The 7,657-nt window shown below is 40.9% G+C and overlaps 1 long non-coding RNA gene across 1 annotated transcript; it reads left to right on the top strand.

The window, feature by feature from the left end:
• The first annotated feature begins 394 nt into the window (after positions 1–394).
• LOC138811565 (uncharacterized) lies at positions 395–4,114 on the top strand. The gene is made up of 3 exons (XR_011367428.1): positions 395–476; positions 2,693–2,765; positions 4,044–4,114. It is a non-coding gene; the product is annotated as an uncharacterized lncRNA (long non-coding RNA).
• Positions 4,115–7,657: the final 3,543 nt, after the last annotated feature.

The raw sequence follows: 7,657 nt of genomic DNA, 5'->3' as shown, positions 1-7,657 counted from the left end.
GTTCTGGGGAGTTAAGGCACGGCTGGCCACTCCCATCTGTAATTTCCTTCCTCATCTGTATTCACTTGGTTGCCGCGCGGCATCTGGTTCTGTCTGTCTCTGTTTAGTGTTAATCGTTTTTAATGTGTGTTTTGTATTCTCTATAGAGATGGGACAACAAGTGAGTCCCCTCCTAGGACACCCCGAGACCCTGTCCTAGTTCGTTTGAAAACAAAAACTGCTGGTTCTGTTTTTGTAACTTGCTTGTTTGTCAATTATGAAGCTGCCACTGACCACCTGCAAGTGGCCCCAGTTAGATCTCAGCCTTGGGCCTTGGCTCAGGGGGGTCTGAGCGTGGGGGAGAACCTGTCAGTCTGAGGGGACGGCTGCTAGGGGTTTTACTTTTCCTTTGCCCCAAGATGACTGGGAATTCTCCTCTGCCTTGGAAGGCCCCTCAGTCAACGTCTGCAGGAATCTAAAAGAAAAATCCTCCGGAGGTGAGTAGGGGGTGTTGAGTCCCCTGGTAAGCGAATGGTGGTGAGATGTAGCCCCATTCACTGAGTCTTGATTTTGTCTTTGTGGCCACTTGTTTGTCTTGTTTACTTTAGTGTGTGTGTTTGTTTTATGTTTTCTGGGGTAGGGAAGTTCTGGGTGAGTGTGGCAGGCTCACTCAGCAGACTCTGGATTCAGCTTGCTGAGTGGGAGCAGCACAGGGTTCCGGTAGGAATGAACTTGGGCCCATTAGTCCCCAACTCAGCCTTCAGTTTTTGTCTATTTCTGATTTAGAATTGGTACCAGTTTTAAATGTGGATCCTTGTTTTTTGTGTTTATCTGTATTTTTGTTATTTATTTATTTAAACATCTCTGGGAGAATAAAAGTTCCAGCTGGGCTAGTTTGGTTCCCTTCAAGCCTCAGGCTGCATTTTCTCCTTGTGGAGGCTGCCGGCAAGGAGGGTGTAGAAGGCTGTGTGCCTGGTTTGGACTTTTTCAGCTAGTCCTGACAATGTAACAATTTGTGAAGTGCTCTTGTCTAAAATTGGATTAAAAAAATCTGACTAGTTTAGTTTTAGGTGACACCCTCCCCCAGCTCTCCTCCAACAGAATGGATTCAAGAGACTAATTAGTGAATTGCCTTGCTAGACAAACAAGCTCTGGGAAAATAAAGCCCAACAAAGGTACCTAGTTTAAAAGAAATACTGTCTTAAATTTTTGTTTAAAAACTTTAAAAGGTGTACGTATGACTGATTTTGATTTTTTCGCGCTTTAAGATCTGTGTGAGTGTTTTTTGTGTGTCTGTGAACGTGTTCAAAGATAAGAATTGTCAGCATGCTGTAACAATTGGATGAGTTTAAATTTAAAAATTCAAAAGGTTAATCCTGAGAGTGTGTTTCTATTGATATCTGTCTAAAGGCCTGCAAAGGTAATTTAGGCATTGTTGGGATCATTACAGATAACATTCCTAAGCCATCTAGAAAGATGCTTTTGCAAACCAGAGTGTGACTGTTTTTTGTGTGTCTGTGAATGTGTTCAAAGATAAGAATTGTCAGCATGCTGTAACAATTGGGTGAGTTTAAATTTAAAAGTTCAAAAGGTTATGAGGTTTGGACATTAACGAAAATGTTTAAAAATTTTTCACATTGTTTTAAATGGCTCTTTAAAGTTTCTTTAACTTGCAAATTAGAAAATCTGGTATTTTAAAAAACTAATGTTTTAAATGCATAAGACTGTTTATACTGTAATCAAGTTATCTGGCTTAACAAAAATGCATTGGCTTTTTGGGATCTAGTTCCCTTGGCTAAAATTTGGGGATAAATATTAAAAATTTAAATATAAAGGTTAGTTTAACACCATCAAAGATATTACTTTTTCTGTCTGTCTAAAAACTGTGTATTTCATTCGAAAACCAAGAGATAAGAAAAGGGGAAAAACTTAGAAGCCAACAGAAGACCTATCTTTAGGGGTGAGGGGTGAACAAGCAGAAGTTCAGTTCAGCTGGACATGCATGGTGGGACAATCCCTGGGAATAGTCCACGCATGGTGAAAGAGGGCAAGCTGGCACAAACGCAGTTCATCTAAACCTAAAGAGTCAGATTGGGTGTGTGCCCATTCCATAGAAGTGGCTGAGTGGCCCATCTTTGTTCTCTCTTTTCCCTGCAGATAGACACTGAAAATATGATGGTTAAAATGAGTGATGTGATGATCTGATTAGTATTGCTAAAACTTCCCTTGTGTGTGTTAACATTAAAATTAGGAAGGCCTTAAAAAGAGGGTTAAAAAGTTATTTGTATAATGTGGCTTACTTTCAATTATGTTCTGCAATTAGGATGTTTTTAAAAGTTATAAAGGTGTTAAGTCTAGCTTTTTGGTTCAGTTATGATGATTGTTATTTTCGCATTAAGGAAAAATTGTCATTTGAGTTTAAAAATCTTAATGTGTATCTGTTATAAAACAAGCAGCCAAGAGGTAATGAGTGACACTTGGCCTCAAGATTTCAAGGGATCTTTTCAAAATGCAAATAAAAACTGAGGTATACAATATTAAAAAGAAGATTAAAGGAGACTTAAAAAATAGGAAATGGATTTTTGGATATAAAGTTTAAATGTAAAATTGTTCTTAACATTGGCCTCAATGTACACAAAGAAAAAAATTAGTATTATCAAAATGATTGCTATTCTAGTTTGCTCTTATAGGGTTTTTTTTTTTAATTTTCCAGCAAAGCCCAGAGCAAAGCACAGAGGATTCTTACAAGTTTGTTTGATGTAACTTTGACTCTTAATACGTTTCAGGTAAGAGCATGCTTAAAAGCTACTTCTATGTTGACAGCCTTGTTGCTTTTAATTGGAGTAAGGTGGCCTTTTATAAGACTCATTGATCTGCAAACTGGTTCAAAGCCAGCCCAGGCACAAAAAGGTCCCTGTGAGACTGTCACCTCTACTCAGCCAGCAGAGTGCTGAAAGCAAGCAGAGTTGCTTTGGGACTCATAGTGGCAGAGTACTAGCCTTGAACTGTACAGTTGAGGGACAGCACTCAGGCCCCGAGTTCAGGTCGAGCGACCAGCTAAAGGGAAATGCCAATGAGGCATTTATCCCAATGTGGAGAAGACACTCCTAGGACAAAAGCAATGGAGGAACATCTAGAGACAGTAAGCCACTGCTTGGATGGCAGAAATGTCAGATCCTAGAATCATTTCTGTGTGGCCCTTCAAAACTGGTCAGAGCCAGGAGGTCATGGGAGATAGTTTGTAAGCATGCCTAATGTTCATGACTACCTTGTAAGGGACAGGAACTTGCCAGTCCTCTGTGATAGTAAAAAATTAATGTTATAAAATGTGGGGGATAGTTTAAATCTCAACCCCTTTATGTGCCAAAAGCTCTAATTGGCAGCTCTAATTGAGCTGACACTAGTTACATGAAGTTCATCTGCTCAGGAAAAATTTTGTAAACCTGAGAGTGTATTTCTATTGATATCTGTCTAAAGGCCTGCAAAGATAACTTAGGCATTGTTGGGATCATTAGAGATCACATCCCTAAGCCATCTAGAAAGATGCTTTTGCAAACCAGAATGCTAAACAAGCTACATTGCTGTAGCCGGAGAAAAGGTCTGTGCAGTTGACAAAAGTTAAATATTGTTCTTAATGACATCTAACCCTGATAGCCTCTTTGTAAAATAGGCTAAGGTTATAGGTTCCTGGCTAAGTAAGATCAATGCCCCTGAAGTCAGCTTGAAGAAGTTACAGAAGATGGAACTTCGCCCTTCTACCCCCATTTTAAGATCAAGGGTCCATAGTCAGTTTTGAAAAAATGAGGCAAAATAGATAAAATAATTTTTTTTAAAAAAGGCATAAAGAATAGTGTTAATAGTTGTCGGTGTGCAAGGTGTGGAGACTGCATCTGTCAGAGATGGCTACAAGACTAAGCCTTCTAAGCCTTCTGTGTCTATTTACAAAAATATCTGGTTAATAAAAAAGTTGTGATTTTGGTAAATTGTCCTGGACTATTGTTTAAAGATCTTAAAAACTAGCAGGATCAAAGTCTGCCAAGCCTATGCAATGTATCCTTAACCAGTCTGTGTAGGAATTTACAGCCCAGCATGAGGTATGACAGTCCCTTGGAGCCACTGAGAGACCCTACTGCTGCTGCTGCTGCTGTTGCATACCCTAATGGGTAAAGTTCGATGACGTCCTGACAACCACCTGGAGAAACTCCTTCCTGATTCCATGACCTGAGTCTGCTTCCTGGTTGACTGCTGCTAAATCTAAGATCTTGTGGGACATTCTTTTGGGTGATATCCAGAAACCCTCTCTTCCCACAGTGGATATTGGGGACAAGGATATCACTGGCTTGCTTGCCTTAGGTACTTCAGTGCATAGTGACTGGAAATCCACTCTATGGTCACAGCCTAGTTTGGCTCTGGTATGGTAATAACCTGAGTGTGTTATCAATGGAAGTAATACTCTTAGCCTTAAAATCTAGCAAGCTTCTCCAGCCCAGTGGTACCTTGAGGTTGTTCTGAGATAACTTGGTTTCACAAGCCACAGGAAAAATTGGGAAGTTTTAAACTCTAGCCACAAAGAAGCTCAAGGAATTGTAACAAAGAGGAGGGTAGTAAAGAGAGTTTTGAGAAAGGAATTGGGGAAAAAATGTCCTCTTTGGAGAAGAAAGGATTTAAAAAGTAAGGATTGTCTTTAAGACAAACCTCAGAAAGTTCAAGTATGTAGCAAATGGTAAAGAAAGCCTTGGAAAAGGAATTGGATAAATTTAAAAATTGTCTTTAAGACAAACCTCAGAAAGTTTAAGTATGTAGCAAATGGTAGGAGTATGTTGCAAATGGTATACTCAACAGATTGGTATCTTTTGTAAAAGAAAAAAAATCAGCACAGTCCATCTATTAGTTCTGAGATCTCAATACCAAGCACTCAGAAAAACTGACACCCCACACTAATTAAAATTAGTCGAGAGAAGAAGGGGGGAATGAAAGATAAAAAATTGCCCATTACCATTACTAACTTGCTAACTGCTGATTGTGCTTCTGTAAACTTGCTTACGCTAGCACTGACCCTTCCCTTCCCAGAAATGAGTTAAGAAGTTTCAGAGACCAGATGCCGGCCCCAGGACAAGGTCAGTGGTCATAGATAAAGAACAGACAGTACGTGTTCCTCAGTTCCCATTTAGAAATTCCGCAGACAGGACCTTGAGATAACGACCACCTGGCAAGACCCCAAGCAAAGCCAAATGTCAACCAATCATAGGCCTGTAACCATGTAAACCCCCCTTAAACCAACCATGAGCCAAATGTTTTACAAAGAGTGTTACAAAATTTCCCGCTTGGCAAAGTGATTTTTGGCGTATATGGTGACCTTTAAATGGACCAATCATGGGATGCTTTGTGTTATGCTTTAATCATTTGTTTTTTTTTGCCTTTAAAAAGGCTTGTAACCGCTGCTCAGGGCTCTCTGACTGACCATGGCAGAGAGTCCGTTTGCGCAAACGTCAAATAAACTCCACTTGTTTATTGCATCTCCCGGCCTGGAGCCTGAGTTTCTGGGGTGCCCTCCCATTGATGAAAGTATCCTAGGGTACTATGGTCTTTCAGTCTAATATTTGATGACGGCATATATCTGAGGATGAGCAGAACAGCAATTAAGTCACACAAAAAAGAAGGAAACAGAAGAAAAATGAAAAGAATGAAAAAGAAAAAAAAAGAAAAAAGGACCAAAAGGTCAGTAGAGATTTAAACAAAGCACACACACACACATATACACCTAAAATAAAAAATAGGAGGGGAGAAAAAAAGATTAATAGAAAACAATTTTTTAAAAAAACAAAAAAAACAAAAAAGGTACAACAAAGAGCTCTTTTCTTTGGGGGTGGGCGGGGAGGGATTAGATGGGAAGATCCTGTATCTCCCTGTGTCTGTAACCAGTCTCTTGATGGAGTCTCTAATCTGCTTGTGTTTTTTTTTTTTTGCCTGTGCCTAGATTATTTTCTTAAGTCAATTTGTTTGAGCAGGCAGAAAAATGCTCTGCTTTACCCAGGATTTTGTGATCCTCCTCCCAGGCTAGTTCAATGAGAGAGAGATCTGCTTTGAGTTTCACAAAAGAGGGAGATGGCTGTTTCCTCTAGTTTGAAGAAGTTGTGATGAGGCTAGGTTCTGGGTAGAAATGAGGCCTTTCAGCAAATTGTAGCTTTTCCCTGAGGGGTAGCTTCTGAGATACTCACAGAGCCCAGCCTGGAGCCATTCTCAGGGTTTATGTTTACTGAATTTTACTTGATTGTCTAGGCTGCTGTAGGGAGGGGCAGCCTCTGGCTCTGTTACCCAGTGAAGAATGTCACTCCCCTCATGGCAGAGCTTTGTCTGCTTGGGCTGGGTGACTTTTCCCAGGGAGGAGCTGAGCCTGGCAGGTCAGGTCAGGTACCTGTGACCTCCTAAATGACTCGTTTGTTTTTTTTCCAAGCCCTGAGTTGGAGCTAGCTCCTCAGCTGGGCCTTTTCAATATCAAATATGGAGACCTCCGGGGGTGAGTGCAGGTGAGTATGTCAGGATTCAACTCACCCTGGAGTCTTGGTGCCTGGGTTGTCTCAGGTCTGTGATCTGCAGGAAGAAGATACCTGCTACTTGTCAGCCCTTTCTGGTTTTAAGAAGAATCCTGTCACCTGCTGTTTCTGGCACCATTGTCCCAGACTCTGTGTTGTTCGTTTGGTGGCTAGGCTGCTGTCATTGCTGCCGCCACTGCAGCTGCAGCTAATGGCAAGTGCTCAGATATGTCTCCTTGCCTGTATTTTCCCTCTCTGGCCAAACTCTCTGTACTGTGATGGCACACTTAGTAATTCTCTGGCCTAGGACTCTTCACTGGAACACTACAACTATTTTCTATGTGAGAGCTTGTTTAGCCTCTAGCTCTTTCCTCCTGCAACCTCCCCTAAAGTAATCTGTTGTTGCCTTTTAAAAAACTGGTGCCAGTGGCTCATGCCGGTAATCATAACAACTCAGGTGGCTGAGATCTGATAATCGAGGATTAGTAACAGCCTTGGTAAGAAGGTCTGTGAAGGTCTATTATCTTATTAACTGGTTACCAAGAAACTAAAAGAGGCACTGTGGGCCAAACTAGTAGAGTGATAGCCTTGAGCACAAGAGAACAGAGATTTCAACCAGGCGCTCAGTTCAAGCTTCACATATTACAAAAAGTTAAAAACAATTTGCCATCATTTGTAATCTCAGCATCCTCAACTAGTGGTTTATTTAAAGCCAAATTGCATCTCAGTGTGCACGTATTTAGGTGGGGGAACTAAACTTTTAATACAGTTAAAAGAAAAACAAATGAGCACAAGTGTACAGGTGGCTCACGCCTGTAATCCTACCTTCTCAGGAGGCTGAGAAATGAGGATGGTGTTTCAAAGCCAGCCCTGGGCAGAAAAGTTACCATGAGACTGCTATTTTCAATTAACCATTAAAAAACAAGAAATGGCACTATGGTTTAAACTTGTATGGTAGAGTGCTAACTTTGAGCAAAGAAGCTCTGGGACAGCACCCATGCCCAGTATTCAAGCCCCATGTCTAAAGGAAAAAATACAGAGTTCAGGGCTGGGAAGGTGGCTAAGTGGTAGAGTGCTTTCCTTGCATGTATGAGCCTTTGGGTTCCATTTCTCAGTACCACATAAGCAGAAAGTCCAGAAGTGGC

Source organism: Dipodomys merriami, unplaced genomic scaffold (assembly GCF_024711535.1).
Source record: "Dipodomys merriami isolate MVZ:Mamm:240054 unplaced genomic scaffold, mDipMer1.0.p SCAF_535, whole genome shotgun sequence".
NCBI classification, from domain to species: Eukaryota; Metazoa; Chordata; class Mammalia; order Rodentia; family Heteromyidae; genus Dipodomys; species Dipodomys merriami.
This window is presented reverse-complemented; position numbering and strand designations above follow the sequence as displayed.